The following is a 26,000-nucleotide window of genomic DNA, read 5'->3' as shown; positions in this document are numbered from 1 at the left end:
TGTATAGAATGCTTGTACGTTTGGGAAGCTTGCCAGGTGCCCTTGGCCTGGATTGGCCGCTGTCGTGGACAGGATGCTGGGCTCGATGGACCCTTGGTCTTTCCCAGTGTGGCATTACTTATGTACTTATTCCACTCCAATTGACCAATTACAGAAAAGGTACCAGTTCTTGTAATATTCAAATGCAGCTGCTTAAGATTTGGTACAGTCTCTCAAAGTTACTGCTAATGATCATCATAGTACTTGCATTGGGCAAAAGAGAGTTTCATAAGATGCAACATGTATAAGCAATTATCCAGGTGTACTTGGAAGGTCTTTTTTGGTGATGGGGAAATATTTCTGTAGCTTTCTGCCACATTTCCTTGGTCTCAGACTGCATTTCTTTGAATGCGAGGATCTTCCCTCTCTCCGAGTGATTCACCGAGTAATCGCTTGGGACCAACACTTCTATAATCAATGCCTTTCTGGTGTTTCTCTCTTTTACCACTATATCTAGTTTTTTTGCATCCAGCTTTTTATCAGTAAGGATGAGAATGTACCAGGTGATCGTAACCTTTTTGTTTTCCATAGTTCTTTTAGGGTCATGATCCCAATGCTTTTCTAGTACACTGATGCTGTAATGCTTTCAGAATTTCCAATGAATGAAAAGCACCATCATGTGCATTTCTGTATAAAACATTTCCACCATCAGCACTTTGCTGCCACCCACAAAATGCAGGAGAGTTGGTGTAGATGTGAGCACCTAAATGTGTCAGGGCTGCACCTAACCTACAGTGTTATGTATGTTTTGAATGTGAGTGGGTGTCCCACCTATGCCCTGTCTGTGCTTAATTCCTATATACACCCCCTTGCAAATATCTGCTATATAAATTATATGGGTATTCGCAGAATAGTGCTTAGGTGCCTTACTGGCATGGGGGGTAAGTGCTCATATATTTGCACATATATACAAGGACTAGGAATTAACTTTTACGTGGCCCCTTAATGGGCATTCATTAATGCACATTCATTAGTACCTGCTTAAGGGGCATAGTTATCACTGAGGGCTAGTGTTAAGATTTGTTTCTTTGATACTAATTCATGCTAATTTAGCACAGGTCCCATTTTATGCAATCAAATCAGACAATTACTGCACGGTTAACGCCTGAGACCTTAGCGCTAAGTCAATGGCTAGCGGTAGGGTCTCATACCTAAAACGGATGCATGCAAATTTTTATTTTGACGCACGTCCATTTTTGGGAAAAATTTTTAAAAGGCCTTTTTTTACAGGTGCACTGAAAAATGGATCTGTGCATGCCGAAAACACACCTATAGTAGCGAGCTCATTTTTCGGCGCACCTTAGTAAGAGGGCCCTTTAGTTGTGCGCATGAATTCTAATTGTCAATTGTCAATAATTGCTTAAGTGATAATTATTGGTGCTCATTGGCTTGTTAAGCCCCGTGAGCGTCTACGTGCACCCAATGTGCGCCAAAATGGAATTACCGCCCGGCTACTACGTGGCCAAATGGTATTGTTGCGCGCCAAGTGGCATTTCACGCATGTAGGTCATTACCGCACGGTTACCATGTGAGACTTTACCGCTAGGTGAATGGCTGGTGGTAAGGTCTCAGACCCAAAATGGACGCGCGTCAATTTTGATTTTGCTGCACATCCATTTTTGGCAAATATATTAAAAGGCCTTTTTTACAGGTGCACTGAAAAATGGACCTGCACGTGCCCAAAACCCATGCCTATACCGTTGACCGCTTTTCAGTGCACCTTGGTAAAAGGACCCCTAAGTAAATAAGTTGCGTGCACAGGGAAGAGGGGTTGGTGGTTGGGAGGCTAGGATAGGGGAGGGCAGACTTGTATGGTCTGTACCAGCGCCGGTGATGGGAGACGGGACTGGTGGTTGGGAGGCGGGAAATACTGCTGGGCAGACTTATACGGTCTGTGCCCTGAAAAAGACAGGTACAAATTCAAGATATGAGTTTATCTTGGGCAGACTAGATGGACCATGCAGGTCTTTTTCTGCCGTCATCTACTATGTTACTATGTTAAATCCAGAATACAACTGGATTTGTGTACGCAACTTAAGTCGCACTATATAGATTCCAGGGGAAAAACTATACTTTTAAAGTGGCATCACCTCTAAAATGTTCTCCCTCTTTTTCAATAAAATATTTTGGACTTATAATGATTTATACAGCCAAAAGTATCCATTAAAGCCAAAGGATTCTTTTTGAAGCACATATACAACAGATGTTGCTACTGGCCACACAAGTGCTTTAGGATATTGATCTGAATGTATTCTATATAAGAGAGAAAATAAGCCTGCAGGGGTTGTTTTCTTTAGTACAATTATGTTAAATTTCTAGTATCCCAGAAAGAAGAGTCAGTAATTCCATGTATTATATGGGTACATCATACTGAGATGCTCAATTTGAATTGTCTTTGATGTTGTCTCTGCTCTGTGTTTCTCTTGCAAAAATAAAGGATCATATTTCTTTCTGTTTCATTGCCAAAAAGGACACCATTAATTTATGCATACCTCCATGTTATTTTTAGGCAAGGCAATTACTGCTAGAAATGTCAAATGAAACAGCTTCAAAAGTGTGCTTGTCATAAAGACTCTATGATAATGTTGTTGATTCCAGTATTGTCTGAAGGTTGAATAATTTAAGAAGTTTATGTATCTATGAATGGAGTGAAATAAGAGTAAAAAAAAAAAAGACAAAACTTCTTAGACAACTGTGGCCCTTATTTTAGAAACCCTGTTCTTGTTTTCAATGTCTGAACAGCAGCATTTAAACATCCATATTGCATGGATGTCCAAATTGAGATTTTAAAAAGTTAGGAGCAAGGGAGAGTGGTCTGGGCACGTTTAGGGCGGGATTAGGGAGGGGGCCAAAACATGGGTATCCAACTCTGAATTTAGAAGAGGAAGGGATATCTATGTCCAAAAAGATGGATGTTGATATTTAGACCTGGCACCCACCCAGCATGTTCAGGTTACAGAAAGATGCTCCAATTGAGCAGCCATTGAGCAGCTCTCCATGGAAGGGATTAAGGGACATCACATCCTTAATTCCCTAGTGGTTTCTGCCCCCACCCCATGAATGGGAAACTGGCAAGGTATACTAGGTTCTGTGACAGCTTCCAATGCATCCATTTTGGGTATGAGACCTTACCGCAAGCCATTGACCTAGCAGTAAGGCCTTACGTGGTAACTGGGCGGTAATGGTCTACGCGTGTCAAATTGCTGACAGGCGTAGCTGCTGCATGTCAGAAAATAAAAAATATTTTTCAGATGCGCATAACAGACGCGCACCAAAATTGAAATTACCGCAAGGGCCATGCGGTAACCGGGCAGTAACTCCAATTTGGTGTGAAATTGGGCATGCTTAGGTGCCTACGCAGCTTAGTAAAATGGCCCCTATGTTTTCTAGTTCTCTCTTAGTTTTATTGTCTCTAAACTGTTTGATATAGCATTCCTTTGTTTGTGTTTTTAGATTGCTGAGATTTGGCTTGGCTATGAATCAACATTTAATCAAAAAATAAATATAAACATATCAAAAACTAAGCAGAATATGAATGAGATAAAAATAACCCCCCCCCCCCCCCCCCCCCCCGTTTACTGTGCCATGCGACTTAGTAAATGGGGTGGGGAATGGGATAAAGAAATAAAAATGACACCAAAACACGTCAAACTATAAAATAACACTAAACCATCCTTCCCCCAGAACCCTAGAAATTGGTCCAGCCAATGTTGCTCATACCAGATAGAATCACTGCCTGCCTCTAATATTATGAATGGATTAAAACAGCTTTTCAGTTTCCTCCCGAATAAGGCATTTTTTTCATCATCTGATTATCTAGATAATGTATTCCAGAGCCAGGGGGATACTATTGGAAAATGTTATCTCTTGCTTCATTTCATCTAAACTCATGTAATGAGATGATAGATAACAAGGCTTTGTCACTTCTTAGTAACCCAAACATTTCTTTTAATACATAGAACCATTTTCTTTCTGCGTTCTAAAAATAAAGCTACAATTTTAAAATTATTTCTGTATTGCAAGGCTTTGTAGTGGGACTAGTGAAGGGGAAATTGATAATGTGTTGGGGGAAAATGATATATAAAGTGCATATGATGTCAATTGGTGACAATGGTTCAAGATTACCGACATAGGCACAGCTCATCTTTTTTTATATATAGTTGGCGGGGAGGTCGGGGCTGCGGGAAGCTGTCATTTCAATACAGGGGGGAGGGGGGAGCGGCAGCGTTGTCGGAAGGGAAAAAAGAAAGCCAAGAGCTCGTCTGGGACGTCCTTGAAGGGCATCCATGTTAGGCACTTTAGAAGGATGTCCCTGACGAGCACTTGGGATGCACAGCTTGTTCGTTTTTTTTTTTTTACATGGGTGTTAAGCACTTTCCCACTGGTCTCCATGGGTCCGTTCACAGCCGCCCCAGCCTAACGAGAGGTGCAGACCTCACGTTAGGTTTTCCATGGTAAGGGGGAATCGGTAAACATTAGTGCATCTCATTATAATAGCCTTTGAATCATCTGCATTCCATTTTTGTTAGCTGCTACCATGATCGGAAAATGGCCTTTAGTGCATGCCAGGGTTTACTAGCTCGTTAATGGCTCGTTAATTGCTCGTTAAGTTTAGTGCATCTGGCCCACAAAATATCTGGTTTCTGTTTTCATGGTTAGAAGAGATATTCAGTGGCACTATCCAGGTAGGTGCTGCTTAATACCCCCTGATAGGCAGCTGAGTGCCATTTAACTAGTCAGGAGCCTCTCGGTTAATAATATCGGCCTCTCTATGCCTAGTTGGGCTGTGCAAATAGCAGATATAACTTGAAATATCTGATTTGGGCAGGTAGTTACTAATATGTGTTAAGGTGATAATGTGCAAGTATGCAAAAGATAAAGGCAGAATAAAATTCTAAGCCTTACTACAAATCAAGTTATCCATATAGAGAATAAAGACTCTTGCAACTAATGACTGAGATCATAAGACCTTTGAAAATTAAGTCCATCATCCTATCAAGATATATGCATTGTAATTCAAGGAAAGAAACAAACAGATCAAAATACTCAACCAAGCATCTTTCCTACTTTTTTCATATTTTTATTGAGGTTTTTAAACAGTAGAAATAACAGATAAAACAAAAGAATCTTAACAGCAAGTGGGTTTGGTATACATAAGCAAATATCAATGCATCAGATATAATAAGCAATATGACAAATATAGACATAGGATCGAGATATAAAGACATTATATTTAAGGACAATTCAAGTAAAATGAGTCTAAAAGAGCCCAGGTATTCATGCCAGATTTCTCAGAGTGTTCTTTATAAGCAAGTAATAGTTCATATTTCTTAATAATACAAACATGACTCCACCATTCTGAGAAATTTAGAAGTGTGTTGTCTTTTCATTTGCATATTATTAAATGTAAAGCAACAGTCAGTAGAATGTTACATACAGTGCTTTTTTTGTAGAAAAAAAGGTGCCGGTACTCATTATGGGCGGGGTCACCACATATGGCTCCACCCCTATGATAGCCACACCCACATTAACCACACCCCCTATACCAGCCATGGCGCATATAAACAGACATCATTGAAAATATTACAGTACTATAGGAGAAAAAAATAACGTGATTTGCTAAGTAGTAGTAGTAGTATACCCAGTGCAAAATAAGACAGCCAATGTAAATTCTCAAATTGGACATATTACAAACACTAAAATGAAAATAAAATGATTTTTTCTACCTTTGTTGTCTGGTGACTGTTTTTCTTTCCATATTGGTCCCAGTCTGTGATTCTCCTTTCCTTTGTTTTCGCTTAACTCTTCTGTGCCATTTGTCATTTTTGTCTCCTTTTTCATTGCTTTCTTCAATATTTTTCAGGCTCTCTCTCTGTCCAGATTTAATTCATTCTTACTATCCATTCTTTAATTTCCTTCATCTACCTGTGGCTTTTCATCTTTTCCTCACCCTTGTTCTCCCCATGCCCCTTCCTCTTATTCTCCAGTCTTTCTCTACTCCCCTTTTCCATCCAGCAGCTCTGCTTTCTCTCCCCATCCTTCCAGTGTCTCCCCTATTTCTTTCTGCATTCTTCCATCCAGCGTCTTCCCTCTTTCTTTCTGCATTCTTCCATCCAGCGTCTTCCCTCTTTCTCTCCCTATCCTTCCGTTTTCCCTCTCTCTCCCCATCCTTCCATCTGTTTTCCCTCTCTCTTTCCTTATCCTTCCATCTGTTTTCCCTCTCTCCCCAATCCTTCCATCTGTGTTTTTCCCTCTCTCTCCCCATCCTTCCATCTGTTTTTCCCCTCTCCCCAATCCTTCCATCTGTTTTTCTCCTCTCTCCCCAATCCTTCCATCTGTTTTCCCTCTCTCTCCCCAATCCTTCCATCTGTTTTTCTCCTCTCTCCCCAATCCTTCCATCTGTTTTTCCCTCTCTCTCCCCATCCTTCCATCTGTTTTCCCTCTCTCTCCCCAATCCTTCCATCTGTTTTTCCCTCTCTCTCCCCCCATCCTTCCATCTGTTTTCCCTCTCTCCCCAATCCTTCCATCTGTTTTTCTCCTCTCTCCCCAATCCTTCCATCTGTTTTTCCCTCTCTCTCCCCATCCTTCCATCTGTTTTCCCTCTCTCTCCCCAATCCTTCCCTCTGTTGTTTTCCCTCTTTCTCTCTCTCCCCATCCTTCCATCTGTTTTCCCCTCTCTCCCCAATCTTTCCCTCTGTTGGTTTCCCTCTTTCTCTCTCTCCCCAATCCTTCCCTCTGTTGTTTTCCCTCTTTATCTCTCTCCCCAATCCTTCCCTCTGTTGGATTCCCTCTTTATCTCTCTCCCCAATCCTTCCCTCTGTTGGTTTCCCTCTTTATCTCTCTCCCCAATCCTTCCCTCTGTTGGTTTCCCTCTTTCTCTCTCTCCCCAATCCTTCCCTCTGTTGGTTTCCCTCTTTATCTCTCTCCCCAATCCTTCCCTCTGTTGGTTTCCCTCTTTCTCTCTCTCCCCAATCCTTCCCTCTGTTGGTTTCCCTCTTTCTCTCTCTCCCCAATCCTTCCCTCTGTTGGTTTCCCTCTTTATCTCTCTCCCCAATCCTTCCCTCTGTTGGTTTCCCTCTTTCTCTCTCTCCCCAATCCTTCCCTCTGTTGGTTTCCCGCCTTCTCTCTCTCCCCAATCCTTCCCTCTGTTGGTTTCCCGCCTTCTCTCTCTCCCCAATCCTTCCCTCTGTTGGATTCCCTCTCCCTGCCAAGTTTGGCGCGAACGGCGCGAAGTCGCGACGCACGCGGCACCAGCCCCTATTTCCGGCCGCTGCTGCTTCTCCTGTTGAGCAGCAGCGGCCGCTACACAAAGAAAAAGAAGATTTTAAAAAAAAACTTCAAACCTGGCTGAAACGCGGCACCCCGGCACTGTAGACAGCCATTAGGCATTGGCTGTTGCCCCGCAGCCGCTACTCCTCTTGCCTCTACGTCACTGCCCCTGGAGGAAGACCCTGGAGGAGCGCAGTGACGTAAGGCAAGAGGAGGAGCGGCTGCGGGACAGCAGCCAATGCCTAATGGCTGTCTACAGTGCCGGGGTGCCGCGTTTCAGCCAGGTTTGAAGTTTTTTTTAAATCTTTTTCTTTGTGTAGCGGCCGCTGCTGCTCAACAGGAGAAGCAGCAGCGGCCGGAAATGGGGGCTGGCACTGCGTCCGTCACGGGCGAGGGGAACAAAAAAAAAAGGTGCCGGTACGCCGTACCGTTGCGTACCGGCACAAAAAAAGCACTGGTTACATAATTTATGTGATGATTCAGGTAAAGAAATTTCCAACCTGGAGGAATGAAGGATGACTATATTATAGGATATATGTAGATCTGAAGGTAACTTAAAGATGTCAGAGACCTTAGACCAAATATAATTCCAGTATGCTTGTACATTTGGACAATAAAAGATCATGTGTGACAGACACCCTTCAGCAGAGATGCACGACCAGCATGAAGTTGAGGAGAATTGTTTAGAGATCTTGGACAATTTTATTGGAGTCCAACATGCTCGGTGAAGTACAAAGAAGGAGGATTGAGAAATAACTGCTGATTTAGTTGGACATAAGGTTTTTGAATAAAATGTAGTCCAGTCTATTTCCAATGAATCTGAACTTATAATTCGGTCATTCTCCCACGAAGCTTCTATTTGTTGCACACATTGTACAAAGGAATCCATGAGGGTCTTTTAATATAATGCGGAAGCCCTTTTACAGGCACAATATAATTCAAGACAATATGATGAGAAATCTGATGAGTTCCAGGTGCGAGAGGAAATTGGGCATTCAGGAGCTAAAAGTGAGGAGACTTGTTTTCAGGGGAAAGAAGGAGTTAAAGTATCTTTCCTACTTTGACTATCAAACAGTCACAGTGGGTTTAGATTCAGCTCTCATATGTTAATGAAGGACAATAAATGGATGCTATTCTCCTCCTCACCCTCCCATTCCCCTTCTACCATCTGTCTCAAATCTTGGTTAATATAAAATTGCATAGCTCTACGGACAGACCTGACATACAGTGGGGGAAATAAGTATTTGATCCCTTGCTGATTTTGTAAGTGTGCCCACTGACAAAGACATGAGCAGCCCATAATTGAAGGGTAGGTTATTGGTAACAGTGAGAGATAGCACATCACAAATTAAATCCGGAAAATCACATTGTGGAAAGTATATGAATTTATTTGCATTCTGCAGAGGGAAATAAGTATTTGATCCCCCACCAACCAGTAAGAGATCTGGCCCCTACAGACCAGGTAGATGCTCCAAATCAACTCGTTACCTGCATGACAGACAGCTGTCGGCAATGGTCACCTGTATGAAAGACACCTGTCCACAGACTCAGTGAATCAGTCAGACTCTAACCTCTACAAAATGGCCAAGAGCAAGGAGCTGTCTAAGGATGTCAGGGACAAGATCATACACCTGCACAAGGCTGGAATGGGCTACAAAATCATCAGTAAGACGCTGGGCGAGAAGGAGACAACTGTTGGTGCCATAGTAAGAAAATGGAAGAAGTACAAAATGACTGTCAATCGACAAAGATCTGGGGCTCCACGCAAAATCTCACCTCGTGGGGTATCCTTGATCATGAGGAAGGTTAGAAATCAGCCTACAACTACAAGGGGGGAACTTGTCAATGATCTCAAGGCAGCTGGGACCACTGTCACCACGAAAACTATTGGTAACACATTACGACATAACGGATTGCAATCCTGCAGTGCCCGCAAGGTCCCCCTGCTCCGGAAGGCACATGTGACGGCCCGTCTGAAGTTTGCCAGTGAACACCTGGATGATGCCGAGAGTGATTGGGAGAAGGTGCTGTGGTCAGATGAGACAAAAATTGAGCTCTTTGGCATGAACTCAACTCGCCGTGTTTGGAGGAAGAGAAATGCTGCCTATGACCCAAAGAACACCGTCCCCACTGTCAAGCATGGAGGTGGAAATGTTATGTTTTGGGGGTGTTTCTCTGCTAAGGGCACAGGACTACTTCACCGCATCAATGGGAGAATGGATGGGGCCATGTACCGTACAATTCTGAGTGACAACCTCCTTCCCTCCGCCAGGGCCTTAAAAATGGGTCGTGGCTGGGTCTTCCAGCACGACAATGACCCAAAACATACAGCCAAGGCAACAAAGGAGTGGCTCAGGAAGAAGCACATTAGGGTCATGGAGTGGCCTAGCCAGTCACCAGACCTTAATCCCATTGAAAACTTATGGAGGGAGCTGAAGCTGCGAGTTGCCAAGCGACAGCCCAGAACTCTTAATGATTTAGAGATGATCTGCAAAGAGGAGTGGACCAAAATTCCTCCTGACATGTGTGCAAACCTCATCATCAACTACAGAAGACGTCTGACCGCTGTGCTTGCCAACAAGGGTTTTGCCACCAAGTATTAGGTCTTGTTTGCCAGAGGGATCAAATACTTATTTCCCTCTGCAGAATGCAAATAAATTCATATACTTTCCACAATGTGATTTTCCGGATTTAATTTGTGATGTGCTATCTCTCACTGTTACCAATAACCTACCCTTCAATTATGGGCTGCTCATGTCTTTGTCAGTGGGCAAACTTACAAAATCAGCAAGGGATCAAATACTTATTTCCCCCACTGTAGTACTGATCCCTCTGAAATTGATAAATTTAATTTTTACAAGCAATGTATTTGTTTTATGATATATAAAATCATAAATGATCAATGGCTGCTTATTTATTTATTGCATATGTATCCCACATTTTCCCACCTATTTGCGGGCTCAGTGTGGCTTACAATACATTGTAAATGATGGCAATACAATTTGTTACAGTTCGATTATGGGTTACATTATGAAGAGTTATGGGGAGACAAGGTCAAAATATCATTAGGGGAATAGAGCAGTGGAATGTAACAATGGGAAAATGATAGGACCACATGAAGGTCCCAGAAAACAGAGAGGCAAGCGATCTGCTAGTCCTAAAAGGATGGTGGACATTGAAGTGGACACGATGAAGATATAAAAAATCTTTATTATATAATCATAAATAAAAGAGTGCCCAGCACAGCTATATTTCACTGACCAGAGCCTGCTTTAGGGGCAATACATGTACTGGTAAAACAAACAAATAAATAAATAATAGTATAATAAATAATAATCATAAAATCTAAACCATAAATGACTCCCAATAGATGATAAAATGTGAAACATATGAATAAACATAAATACAATGTACAAATTAGCATATACATATAAATCATATATAAAATGTGGGATACAAGTGCAATAAATAAAAACACACTATCCTGCTTATTTTCGAAAGAGAAGGCCAGCCATCTTCCGACACAAATCGGGAGATGGCCAGCCATCTCCTAAACCCGGCCAAATCGGTATAATTGAAAGCCGATTTTGGCAGGCTTCAACTGCTTTCCGTCGTGGAGCCGGAGAAAGTTCAAGAGGGCGTGTCGGCAGTGTACCGAAGGCGGGATGGGGGCATGGTTAAGAGATGGCCACCTCCACCCAATAATGGAAAAGAGAAGGCCGGCCTTGATGAGCATTTGGATGGTTTTACTTGGTCGATTTATTTTTAGGACCAAGCCTCAAAAAAGTGCCTCAACTCACCAGATAACCACCGGAGGGAATCGGGGATGACCTCCCCGTACTCCCCCAGTGGTCACCAACCCCTTCTCCACCCTAAAAAAAACAAAAAAAAGTTTGCCAGCCTCTATGCCAGCCTCAAATGTCATACCTAGCTCCATGACAGCAGTATGCAGGTCCTTGGAGCAGTTTTAGGGGATACTGCAGTGCACTTCAGGCAGGATGACCCAGGCCCATCCCCCCCTACCTGTTACACTTGTGGTGGTAAATGTGACATATGGGTTTCCTGCACTCTGGCCACTTTTTAGCGTGGCTCTAAAATCGCCGAATTTCAATTTTTTCCATTAATTTCCAAATTAGCGTGCAGACATTACCGTCTGAGCCCTTACCATCTCCTATTTAGAAGACAGTAAGGGCTCATGCACTCCTTGTGCAGTAATCGGGCAATGCGTGACAATGTGCCTGCTCTGCCCGATTACCATTGGGAAAGCCTACTCCCTGCCCCCCACTCTATAAAATATATATCATTTTCCATCATTGGAAATGGCTCACGGCAAACTCGGAACTACCACAGGGTGCCTGGGACAGGGCCGCTCCTAGGGTCTCTGGTGCCCCCCTGCAGACTATCAGTTGCCCCCCCCCCCCCCCCCCCCCCGTCTAGCATCTCCTTTCTCTCTTCTCCCTCTTCTCCCACCCTGCCCCCTTTTTCAGCCCAGTGCCTTAAAAGGTGAAGAACAAGGTTCCAATCTAATTCATGATTAATGTGGGATAAAATGCCATAAATAAGTAAATAAATATAAACTTTTAACGTTGGGCACCTGATTCTCAAAGTGAACATATTCCAAACACTATAATGAAAATAAAATGATTTTTTCTACCTTTGTTGCAGTGGCGTAGCCACAGGTGGGCCAGGGCCCACCCACTTAGGGCTCAGGCCCACCCAACAGTAGCACACGTTTGGTGGTAGCTGGTGGGGATCCCAAGCTCAGCCAGCTGAAGACTTCCCCTTGATGGTAACAAAAACAGTACTCTCCACGATACTGGCACCTGTTCAGGTTTCTGCACATGCCTGCTGCAGACTGAAAAGATAGAAATTAGTGTTTTCTCACCTGCTGAGATATTTTTTTTTTTTTGGGGGGGGGAGAGCACTTGGTGCCCACCCACTTCTTGCCTAGGCCCACCCAAATTTTGTAGTCTGGCTACGCCCCTGCTTTGTTGTCTGGTGACTTTGTATTTCCCGCCTGTCAACCATCAATTCTCTCCTCATCTCATCCCTCCTCCTCTTTCGCTTGGTTCACTTACTCAGGGTTTTTAGACACATACAGTTTGCGTCTGTCTTCCACATGAGTACCGCAGTCCCGCAGGAGCCCATTTACCTCATGGTTAACATGACTCCGAGCCTCAGAGGCGGGAATCCGGCTCATAGACGCAGAGATTTGTCTTTTCAGTGACAGCGGGTCATCCTCCCGGCTCCTCTGTGTACCTCTCTTTGGCTCCTGTAGGCCACCGTAACTCAACCCAACTTCCTTTCACAGGCAAAGAAACCCACTCGCCCCCTGCCCATCTCTAGCCTTCCCTCCCTTCGTGAGTTTGTTCCCTCAGAGTCCTGCCCTCAAGCAAAGAGGAAATGACGTCAGAAGGCGGGACTCTGAGGGAACGAACTCACGAAAGGAGGGAAGGCTAGAGACGGGCAGGGCTTTGAAATGATGCAGCCGCTGCGATGGAGGTAAATAAAAGATTTAAACGCCCAAGAGTGGTGCGGTATGGCGGCGCAGAGCCACCCTTGAAGGCAGGTGCCCCCCTGCGGTGCTTACTCCGCTTACCGGGTTTGACCGACCCTGTCTGGGCATGCCCAGCGGTAGTGCTGTTTTGCTGCATGCTACCCTCACAGTAGCCCTATCGTGTCTTGGTAAAATGGGTACTTAGGGCCTTGTTTACTAAGACATGCAAGAAGCATGCTACCATTTTTAGCCCACATTAAAATTTTGATTGCACTAATGCTAGAGACATCTATAGGAATATGGCCCCTTAGGCCCTGTTTACTAAGGTGCACTAGTATTTTTAGCACACACTAAAAATTAGCGCGCACTAACCGTGTAGGTGCCAATAGGAATATTATGGACATCTACACGGTTCGGATATACTAATGCTTAGTGTACCCTAAAATTGCTAATTTGCCTCTAGCTAGGCTTAGACGTCCTTTTACTAAGGCGTGTAGGCACCTACACGTGTCCAACACATGTCAATTTGGAACTATCACCTGGGCACGAATGCCCTGGGCAGTAATTCCATTTTGTACGTGCATCCGATACGCACAGCTGAAAATATTTTTTTATTTTCTACTGCTTGGCGCTAACCGGGCGGTAACCGGCAGTGTACGCGTGCTAACGATTACTGCCCAGTTAACGAGTGAGACCTTAACACTAAGTCAATGGGTGGCGGTAAGGTATCAGCCCCAAAATGAACGTGCACCATTAATGTGTTATTTGTAAATGGGTCTCACTGCATAAAACTAGACCTGTAGTAACTAACATGCATTGATGTACATTAGTGTATATTAATATGGTAGCACACTGCCCTAAATTTCTCAGTCTTGTCTTTAAACCTTTTCTTCAGTGCCCATGATGAAAGTGATAGTTCTATATATAAATCATGCTTAACAGTTATAAGATTACCTCTGTATGGGTATGTTTTCTGTGTAAATTATACACAAAATCCACACAGAAAACATACCCATGAGTCTAGTCTCTGCCCACACATATATCTAGGAATACCCCAAATGAGCTACCAGACTCCCTCCATCTCTAGAGTCCCTTTCAGATGCCAACAGGGAGGAATGGGGAGAGGAGGAGGGTGTTGCAGCACCTTGATGCCCTCTGGAACTGCCAGCACACCTTACACAAACCACTGAACCCCCGTCCCTCCCCTCCACCCCTGGAGCTCCTGTCAGAGGCCAATGAGGAAGACTACATAAGTAAACCCATGGGGAAGAAATGTTCAAACATTGCATTTCTGTATATAAAACCCTGCTTTATGTGTGGAAAATTGTCTTTGAAAATGCTGTCTTCCTAATTAGCAACCCTTACAGAGTGCCAAAGAAAGCTTTCATCTTTTACTGATATCTTGTGTCAGAGGGAGGGGGCAGTGTTTAATCTCTCGGAAAGCACAATTATATTTTTGTCTTTGAAGAGATTTGTTGTCTAATTCAAGGATTAAGGGCTTGATCTTTTGAATTTTTATTAAAAGACTTTAATTCAAATTATGCTATAAAACAGTCTTATCCCATATTCTACAAAATATGCCATTTTGTTCATTTTAGCCATTAATTTATTATCAATTAACAGAATTAATATTTTATGCTTCCTGTATGACTTAGATCTTGGATCTCACTTGAGACAAAAAAAGCATTTCTTCATGTTTTAGATGTTATGAAGAAGCCAATTAGACATTCATTGACAAGTGAAGCTATCTTGTGGAACATCAACTATATATTTTATGTTCCATGAAATTATCTTCTGCACTCATACTTTTTGTATGATTCTTTATATTGCTTCAGATAGTGAGATATGCAAAGAAAATACCCACTAGGATTATTAAAAAATTCCTCTTTTTATTGTAAATATGCTGCATTATCATTTTATTTGACGAATTGTTCTTCAGCATATTCTCTTTTATGATTACTTAAACATATTCAGCAATATTTGCCCACAATTTTATTTCTCTATACTACTTCACCTTCAGTATAACTCTCAGCTAGCTGTTTTTTTCTTTCTTTTTTTTTTTTGCAGATTGTGTATGTAATATGGTTTATACTGAGTCTATTATTGACATTCTATTTTAATAGATTTGTATTTCAAAAAACAACATATATAGTATAAGCTTAGGCAGAAGAGATTCTTCTGGAAGGAAAGAAGAACTCTGTTTTCCTAAATTGTTAGGGCCAGTTTTGGAACCCAGGTCTTGTAGCAATATTTAGCAGTCTTTATCAGAAACGTTTGTAGATAATTGGCAATTACTTCAGTATTCTTTGATGCCTACAAATTATGTATGGGAGTCTGTATGCAAACAATTAACGAAGTAGAAGACAAATTCTAAATCCCTTGACATAGTGAGCATCAGCTCTGTAAAACTCACTTGCAAAACTTCTCACTTTTGCATGGATACTGAATTTTCTAAAACAATAAGGTTGAAATCCTGTTTTGTTTCTGTGGTCTATGCATACATAGAGTAATGAGGGGCAGGGGGATATAATAAAGACATTTAAATACTTAAAAATATGCAAACTAGTCCTTTTCAGAGACAGTAGAACCATATGAGTTGAGGGCGGGAGACTTAGGAGCAACATCAGGAAATATGTTTTCACAGAAAGAGTGGTGGATGCCTGGAATGCTCTTCCACAGGAGGCTATGAGGACAAAAATGGTGATGGAATTCAAGAATGCATGGGATAAACACTGAGGAGAACTATATACAAAAAAGATGGAATCTAATTAAATAACTTCATAACTTGAGTAAGTAGTATGTCAAACGTGGAGCAGAATTTTAGAAAGGACATCCATCTGAGAATATGAACATCCAGATTTGAACATTGCATATGGACACCCATGTCTCATGTATTTTAGAAAAAGATCTGCCAACATACAGCCTGTTCTAAAATACATGAGAAATGGATGTCCATTTTACAAACTGAAACGTCCGAACTATGAATGGATCAAAACAAAGGACATGGATTTCTGTGTGGCTGCAGTGTCATAATGGTTACAGCAATGTGTTGCAAACCAAAGAAAAGAATGAGAAGTTGCTAGATCAAGTCCCATTGCAGTTTTTTGCAATTTTTGTTTCTTTTTTTTTTAAATTTGTGAGCCTTCCAGGGACAGGCAAATACCTATTGTGACTTCCCTTACTCCATTCAGTGGGGAATTGATCAATCGGAACACTTTTCTGTAACCTGAATGTGCTAAGTACCAGGTCTAAATACGGACATCCATCTTTTTGAACACAGACATCCCTACCCCTTGAAATTGTATGTTCATCTGTTGACCCCTCCCTAGTCCCACTAAAAACACACCCGGACCAGGCTCTTTGCCATGTGGACATACAACAGTTTTAGACATCCATAATCTGGCTTTATAAAATCGGTATTTAGACATCCATACAATATGAATGTCTAAATGCCGGTTTTTCAGATGTCCAAAACATGAGAAGAGCTTCTACAATTAACACCAGAGTCTCCTAATACAGACTTAATCAGGTGTTGGAAGCTTCCTGGAACATTATATCATCCGAATGGCATATGTGTCCATTCGAATAACCCAAATGGCATTGTTACTGCTGTGTTCTGCATATCAATTGGAGCTGTTCCCATTTTGAAATACCCTGAGGTTCCATAATCTAATGTGAATCATTTGTCTTGTTGTAGTATATCCGATGATTCATCTATACATGGCAAAGGGCAAGAGTCCTTAATAGTTATTGAATTCAATTTTTGGTAGTCACAGCAAAATCTTAATGTTCCATCTTTCTTAATTACTAACACTGGTGAAGCCCAGGGACTATTACTTTTCTTCAATATTCCTTATTAACTAATTCATAGACATGCTCCTTAAATTCAATAAATATATGAATTGACACTCTGCAGTTAGGCAACTTAATAATGGTAGCAATCAAAACTCAAAAAATATTTCCAGCAAAAGAATCCAATGTGATTACTTTGTCCTCTATCCAACTTTCTTCGATGCTATGGCCTTTATTCATGCCCACTATCTTTCACAATAGATTTTGCACAAGATTGGAATTGGCCAGGGGTTGTTATATTTTATTTTTTGAATTCGGTGTTCATGTCTACAGATATTTCTCTTGTGTGTCTTAAATCTAGTTTGGTCCCATCTGAGCTCATGGATCCTTATATAGCAAGATTCAAGTCACTGGTTTTGTGAGATTTAACTTTGTTGGAACAGCAGCAACAGCATAAACTGTTTGCAAAGTTGTCATTAATAGAAAGACAATCTACTGTTGATTCTTCTTTGTTTATTCATCCATCAGATAAAGAAGGATCCTTTGTGGTTCTAGATACCATTCTTATAAGACAGAGGTTGAATGACAATTGTCTAATACTCAGTATTATACTATTTTGCATAGGGACCCCACATTGTCAATACAGGAAGAAATTTGAGTGGTGCAGAATGTTTTCCTACTGGTACTGAAGCCACATTTTTTATGATTAAACATCTAACAAAATCCTGTGTTCTACACTGTTCCTATGGAATACAGGACTCTCTAGTCTCCAGTGACACCCTTGAACATCTGATCCTCCTCTCAACACCCATTGCACAACTAATCCCAATATATCTCCTGACATCTAATCTCCCCAGTTAGAACCCCCATCCCACCGACACAGCCTGATTTGACCCCCAGAGTCCCAAACCCCATCCCCTGAAGTCTTAACCCCACCTCTGGACATAAGCACTATCCCCCAGGGCTCCACTCCACCTCACCTACATATGACCTACCCAGCGTTACCACACATAAAGTGGAGGAATGGCCTAGTAGTTAGAGCACTAGGCTTGATGTCAGGGGTGTCTGTTAAAATCCCACTGCTGCTCTTTGTGATCTTGGGCAAGTCACCTAACCCTCCATTGCCTCTGTTACAAAATTAACATTATGAGCCCGCCAGGGATAGGGAAATACATACTGTACCTGAATGTAACTCACCTTGAGCTACTTCTGAAAAAGGTGTAAGCAAAATCCAAAAAAATAAATAATACATGTCTGCTACTTCCTTTGTATACAAACCTCTCTCATATACATTAATTCGGGATATCCTGAAACCCTGACCCATTGGCAGCCCAGGTGGACTGGGTGTTAAGACCAAAATGGTCCATCTAGTTTGCCCAGTAAGAAGGTTAGGGGTACAGCCATTATTCCATGCAGGTTATTCTATGCGTTATTTTAGGGTTGCAACTACCACTCCACTTCAGTTACTCCATGCTTTCATTTAGGGCTCTAACTGCTGCTCTGTACAGGTTATTACATGCCTGAAGGGTTGTAAGTGCCATTCCATGCAGGTCCTTAGAAGCACAATAAAGTTATTCTACTTGATATAAATTTCCACATGCAGCTCAACACCTTGTCTCTTCCCACTTTGCTTGACTTCTCTACCCTTTGCCCTCCATATCTATCCCAAGTATGGTCAGAATTTAAAGTACTAGCTTCCAGCATCTTCCTTGATAAGCCAGTTTGTTTGCCATTTTCCTCTAGTTTTTACAAGACCAACACTGAATCCAACAACCAGGTTCCATAGATGGCAGATGTCTCATGCTACCCTGTCCTTATAAGCGTTTATCTTGGGTGGGTATGATGCCCGACAATTATAATGATATACCAGCTGTAGGCCAAGCTGAATAATTCTGGCCGTATCCCTCCTGTCCCCTGGAGTAGGAAGCAGGTGTTCTTTAGGCCCACCATTAGCTAGGCCAAGAGGAAGATAACATCAGTACTGAAATTAGATTTTTAGGCCAAGGAATCATTTTTTTTGTATGTTCCTGTATATATTTACCTTGAAGGACTGAGATAAGCCTATTTTAGAAAATGTGTGACTCATCATACCGCTTTTAAAATTTCACTATATTTTTGTGATGAGCCACTGAAACATTGTGGGCCATTACTCAAGTATTTAATGCTGTTCATTTGAATTGACCCCTGAGGCAGGTGTTAGGTTACTCCGAAACACAGCCAGTGTCGGGTCATCAATAAAAGAGCACTTGTTCCATTCTTGAGAATCCTTTGCGCTTCTTTTTGGACTGTTTGTACTGTGTACTTTGATCCTCTCCATTGCATTTAGCAGTAAAGTGCCGTCATGTCATGGCATATAGTTTTATAGAGGTTGGTATTTTGTAAGAGGGCATTTACATATGTTTGTGGCCACATACATGTGGGAATGACTATTAAATTACCTTCACAGAGCACAAAATCACATGAAACCTAAACAGAAAGGGGAAGTTACCAAGGAAACTATATAATTATTTCTGTTATGTTATAGATGTCTATATAGGGGTTCTTTATTTTGATTTCAAAGAGAAAAAGCCCATTGGAGAGAACTGAGTGAAATACCTATGACATTTTAAGAGTAAGTTTAAGCACAGTACAATGGAGTGGAATGACATTTAATTACTGATGTGCAGTCACTCAGTTCAGCTAATTATGATCCCTGGAGTTTAGTCATCATATGTAATTAACTTTTACTTTCATAGAAGCCTAATATTCCACAGCAGTGGCAATGAACACTACATTTCAGTATTATTGACATAATTTATAATGAATTTAAATTATGATTTTTCTCACTGAGTGTTACTATTGCCATCTGTTCTTTAATAGTGTACTCTTTTTCCATACAGAAAGAAAATAAAAATACAGAGGTCAATATTCAGTGGCATGGCTGCCATTTAATTTTAAAGACATAACTTATACATCCAGATGTATGCAGGTATTGAAAATCTAAGTATAACTTTAAACAGATATATGTGCAAATGCAAACCTGCTATTTATGTGTTGCTGCATGGATATGCATGTTCAGCATCTGAATTTCACAGCTCAGTGTGTAATATTTTCACCCATCCTTGATCTGCCCCAAATAAAATATAGTCATTTTGCAAATAAAACATATAGAGCTAAACATAAAACCACCAGATTTGTTTTGAAAGCAAAACCACCAGATTTGTCTGTGCTATCGACAAACATGAAAATACTCTTGAACACAAAGCCTATTGTTATTATTGCTTAAAAGTATTTTTGCAGTGCCCATCATTTCACTGGTAACCTAGGTATGTTTGAAAAAATGCAATGAAAATGATTTACCAGCAGGCATAAACAATGTAAATTAAACTGGAAAATAATAAAGGAGTTCATCTGAACAAGTGGGGAAGATATCAACATGGACTACCATTAAAATGGGTTATTTTATTACTAAGAAGGGGATTCATCAAGTTCGCCTTTTACCACACCTTGATTTTCTGTGGGATTCAGCAACCTGTGCAGATCCTGGTACTGCAGATTGCTGAATCTTGCCTTAAAAGGCATAGTAAAATAACCCCAGCTTTTTGCGGCCCCATGCTCTTCGGCCAACAGAGCTGGGACTCCTACCCCTGATCAAGCTCCCCTTCCTGAACAAGACCCCCCCCCCCCCCCCGCCCATGGCCTCAGACTCTCCTGAGCAAGGCACCCTGTAACTATCCCCCACAGGTCCAGTGAGGGGGGTCCGGGATTTTCAAGGGAGGATAATCTGGTGGTCTGGGGATCCAAGAGGTCTTCAGACATGAGTGATGCTCAATCGTTCCTGCTCTATCCAGCTCTGCTCTCCAAATGCAGCCTGATGTTCCCAGATGGAAAAAATAACCCCAGAAAAAAGCTGGGTTTATTTTACTGTGCTTTTTTGGTACATCACAGCAAGTCATATTGGGGTATTTACATAGTAATGAGATGAAAAACATGCATATGTATATTTTGCATCTCATTACTACCTAACCCACGGTGACTTATTTATTGTTGCAGGGTTTTAGTCATGTTAAGGCCCTATTAGCGTGACTTAAGGTCCTAATGCAGCTTGATGAATTTCCCCCTTAACTCAGCTACTAATAACCCAGGCTAGCGGTCAAATAACCCATCTTATTGGTAGCTCACATTGATAAGTTCCCTGTAAAATGGGTTGTTTTGCTGTTAATACGGGTTATTATTAGCTAGGCCCATCAACCAATTTTTGATCCAGTTTTCCATTTCGGGTCCTGTTCTCAAGCTGTTTAGTTTATTCATGAGTCTCTTTGGTATCAAAAGAATTACTGAAATCTAAGCAGATCCCATTCATCACATGCTCTTGATCTAGTTTTTTTGTCACCCAATCAATCAAATTCATTTTGTAAAGCCACACTACCTTGGATCTTACAACCAACCACAGCTTACAAAAATCCCTCCTAATAAGGCAAGTATAAGATAATATTTAAAAGCCCTTATGCGATTTGTGGCAGTATTGACCACATAATTGCTTCTTTTTTTTTACAGGTGCACTAAAATAGAAAATTTTGGCTAGTTAACAAGGTGGGGGGGGGAATTTATCAAGTTGCATCAAGGCAGTAATTTGCATTATTTGCTTCTTAATGTGACTTAAATGGTACTAACGTTATTTAAGTTATGGTGGGTTACATGGAGGGGCATAATTGAACGAAAACGTCTATCTCCATGGGCGTTTATCTCTGAGAACGGGTCCGTGAAGGGGCGGACTGAACCGTATTTTGGGAAAAAATAAACGTACATGTTTTATTCGACAATTTGTGAGCTGGGCGTTTTTGTTTTTCAGTGATAATGGAAAATGAAAGCACCCAGCTCAAAAACGAATAAATCCAAGGCATTTGTTCGTGGGAGGGGCCAGGATTCGTAGTGCACTGGTCCCCCTCACATGCCAGGACACCAACCGGGCACCCTAGGGGGCACTTTTACAAAAACAAAAAAAAAGGTAAAAGAGCTCCCAGGTGCATAGCACCCTTCCCTTGTGTGTTGAGCCCCCCAAATCCCCCTCAAAACCCACTGCCCACAAGTCTACACCATTACTATAGCCCTAAGGGGTGAAGGGGGGCACCTACATGTGGGTACAGTGGGTTTGGGGGGCGGTTTGGAGGGCTCCCATTTACCAGCACAAGTGTAACAGGTGGGGGGGATGGGCCTGGGTCCACCTGCCTGAAGTCCACTGCACCCCCTAATAACTGCTCCAGTGACCTGCATACTGCTGCCAGGGAGGTGGGTATGACATTTGAGGGTGAAAATAAAAAGTTGTGAAACGGCATATTTTGTGGTGGGAGGGGGTTTGTGACCACTGGGGGAGTCAGGGGAGGTCATCCCCGATTCCCTCCAGTGGTCATCTGGTCATTTAGGGCACTTTTGGGGGCCTTATTCGTGAAAAAACAGGGTCCAGGAAAAGTGCCCTAAATTCTAGCTACAAACGCATATTTTTCTTCCATTATCGGCGAAAGGCGCCCATCTCTGATCGCCCAATAACCACGCCCCAGTTCCACCTTCACCACGCCTTTGACACGCCCCCATCAACTTTGTCCGCATCCGTGACGGAGTGCAGTTGAAAACGTCCAAATTTGGCTTTCCACTATACCGCTTTATTCGTTTTTGTGAGATAAACGTCTATCTCCCGATTTGGGTCGCAATATAGGCGTTTTTCTTTTTCAATTATAAGCTGGATAGTAATGAGATACAAAACATGCAATTACATATATATATAAAGCTGCTCATTACTATGCAAATAGGAGTGGAGGAGTGGTTAGAGCACTAGTCTTGCAATCCAGAGGTGGCCAGTTCAAATCCTACTGCTGCTCCTTGTGATCTTGGGCAGGTCACTTAACCTTCCATTACCTCAGGTACAAACTTAGATTGTGAGCCCTTCTGGGACAGAGAAATATCCAGTGTAACTCACCTTGAGCTACTAATGAAAAAGGTGTGAGCAAAAATCTAAATAAATAAATACCTCAACTTGAAGTGCACTCTATAAGCTGCAGTATAGCCATTAAAATTACTTCAACTAAAAGCTGGGGTTATTTTACTGCCTTCCAAAATTCTTACTCCACCTCCCCAACCTGTGTATCTCCCAGCATTGTAACCCATTCTCAGTCAGTTAAGGGGGAAGGAGTGATCTGCCACTCATGCACCTTTGGTTACATATAGAAAAACGGCACTGATTGAACAGAAGCTGGTATGATATTCCAAACTGCACCAATTTGGGTTAGTGGGTGCCTTTTTGAGACAGCATATAGCACTAGTTCTGCATGGCCTGTGGTACACTGATTGCCAGTTATGGTTAGGGCTAAATATAAAATCCTTGTCCTGTTTAAAGCATTTGGAAATAATCATCCCCACACTCACAAGGGAAAGGCTTGTTGATGATTCCCTCTCTTACAATGGCCTAAAAGACACTCACGTGAAATAGATCCTGTTCCTTTTTGAGCCCACATATTTAGAATTCCTTCTGATTTGGGATTAATGCTTGATAATGAGGTATTTCCATAGGACTTTAAAGACTCGGGGTCCCTGTTTACTAAGCCACGCTGTAGGCACGCTTTTTAGCACCCTAAAAATTAGCACACGATAACATTAGAGACACCCATATATTCCTATGGGTGTCCCTAGCATTAGCGTGCACTAAAATGTTAGCATACCTATAGCGTGACTTAGTAAACAGGGCCCTTGGAGTTTTAAGAATTATTATTGGTGACTACTCTTGATAAACTTGATGTCTTTTTAAAACAGTGTTTGTTTAACAATGTCTATGGTTTAAGGAAATCACAGAGGACACTGGGCCGCTTATCAAACTGCACTTTTGACATGACCACACCAGGAGCCGCTAGTACTGCTTTATAAAAGAGGCTCATTGTGATCTGCGGTAGATAGAAGTTTCTAATAAATATAAAATCACTCCACCCATTCTAAATTGTGGTTGCAGTAAGATGATAAGGGTCTACTTTTTACTTTTGGTGAGTTCTATTGTCAAACAACCAACAAGAAAAACAAAACAAACACCCCTACTAAAAACAAAGGGAAATTAAAAAGCCTGACCAAATGATATGTATAAATAAAACAAAAAGTCCTGTGGACCTATGAGAATGCTCTAAGTGAATGGTGCCCATTGATTAAAAGATACGCTTCATTATCATACTAGGAAAATCTTAGTTTTTAAATAGGTTTGCCTAGGGTATCTCTAGGGAAGGATCTAAGCTTAAATGACAAGCTTTGAGGTCAAGCTTTATTGACAAATATCCATTAATTACATCCTGCAGATCTCCTGCATTAGCAGCCACCAAGGGTCTAATGAGTTGAGTTGTATCTAAAGGCCCCATGTAAATGTAAAGGAGGTAACTGGGAGATAATCTGTTATTTATCCTAATTAAAATTGATTGCTTGACATTATTCTAAAGTAAAGTCAAGGTCTTAATGCACAGATATCTCCCTTTAAACCATGTACCTCAACCATTTTGTTTCTAAGACAGTTTCTTAAAAATAAAGGGTTATACAAATGATTGCTCATGCTGTATTTATGCAAGTAATATTTCTTAAAACAAATGGCTGGTTTTTATTTGCTTTTAACTAAATTCTAAAATAGTTGCAATTGTGTATAGATTCAATATCATTTTAACGGAAGTGTGATCTCTTTTAAACACAGTTCTGCTGTTTTTAAAAATTAAATATTAGAATGAAAATAAAATGAGGATTTCTGCTAGACAGATCACTTGCAAAATTTGTAAACCACATCAATATCGTACTAACACAAGATACAGCATAAAAATTCATTGATATACATTTTGCTCCTATAGAGAATGTCAGTTGGCTATATAGTACTTTATTTCTTTCTTATTCTGTTAGTATGAAGTGCTATAAAATACAGTTCATGTGAAAAATCCTTCTGGCAAGTTACTTCACAGGAATACTTCTCTAGGGCTTTATTCAATTGCTAAGCAGTTTTATGCTAAAATCTAAAGTGATTATTTTAGAAGACCTATTTCTAATGTGCATGTGTAAATACTGGCAGAAGGACAACTCTGGAATAACGGGGCGTACAATGAAGTTAAGAGGAAATAGGCTTAGGAGGAATCTAAGAAAGTATTCATTTATGGAAAGGGTGGTGGAAGTGTGGAATGGCCTCCTGGTGCAGGTTGGGGAGACGAGAACTGTCAGAGTTCAAAGAAAGCATGGGACAAGCATATGGGATCCCTTAGGAAAAGGAGGAGTTAAGGGTTATGGAGGATGGGCAGACTGGATGGGCCATTTGGCCTTTATCTGCCATCATATTTCTGTTTCTTTATTTCTATATTTTTTAGGGCTGTGCATTAATCACGATTAACACCATGATTAATGCATTTAGGGCTTCGTTTACAAAGCTGCGCTACCGATTCTCAGTGCAGCAAATGAGAGAAAGCCCCTTCAATTCCTATGGGCTCCCTCTAATTTGCTGTGGAGAATCGATTAATTATTAATCGTGATTAAAACATTTAATCATGATTAATAACCGTCCCCCCCCCCTGCCCGCATGCACGATCAGTCCAGCATCTCTCCCTCTCCTCTTGGACTGCCAGCTGAATTTTCCACTCCCCTTCCAGTTTACCTTTTGATTTTCAAAGTCTTTGCCCTGCAGTGGCAGCTGGATTGAAACGCTGCCTCGGTCTGAACCTAGCCTTTCCCTCTGACCCATCCCACCCCCTTCTGATGCAACTTCATGTTTTCAGAAGGGGGTGGGATGGGTCAGAAGGAAAGGCCCAGTGTAGGCCAAGACAGCATTTCAATCCGGCTTCCACTGCAGGGCAAAAACTTGCTGAAAATCATAAGGTAAACTGGGAGGGGAGGTGAGGCGAGAGAGAGCTGCTAGCAGTCCAGAGGGGAGGGGAGGGAAAGATGCCGGACCGACTGCGAGGGTGGAGGAGGTAGCGCGGTCATTGAGAGAGAACGGCGGGAGGGGAGGCAAGGTGAGGCACATTTGAGAGAGAGAGAGAGCCAGTAGGTGACAGCAGGGGGGCACAGAGAGAGAATGGGAGAAGGCACAGGGGGCACATAGAGAGAGACAGAGAATAGGTGATGGGGGGCACATAGAGAATGGGTGAAGGCATAGGAACCAACTTTTCAAAATTATTGGGGGTGCTAAGCCCAATGGAAATAATCCCTCCTTGGACACATACAAGCACCCACAGAGTCGGCTCCTATGGACCGTGAAGGCATATAGGGTACATAAAAAATGGGTAAAGTCACAGTGGCATATATGTAGAGTGAATGGGTGATGGCGGGGTCAAATGAGAGAGAGAATGGGTGAAGAGGAACGGGGCATATATGAGAGAGAGAATGGGTGAAGGAGAAGGGGGAACACATGAGAGAAATGGATGAA

This window comes from Microcaecilia unicolor, chromosome 10 (assembly GCF_901765095.1).
Source record: "Microcaecilia unicolor chromosome 10, aMicUni1.1, whole genome shotgun sequence".
In the NCBI taxonomy this organism is placed as follows: domain Eukaryota; kingdom Metazoa; phylum Chordata; class Amphibia; order Gymnophiona; family Siphonopidae; genus Microcaecilia; species Microcaecilia unicolor.
The sequence above is the reverse complement of the archived record's forward strand: the minus strand, read 5'-3'. Positions refer to the sequence as shown.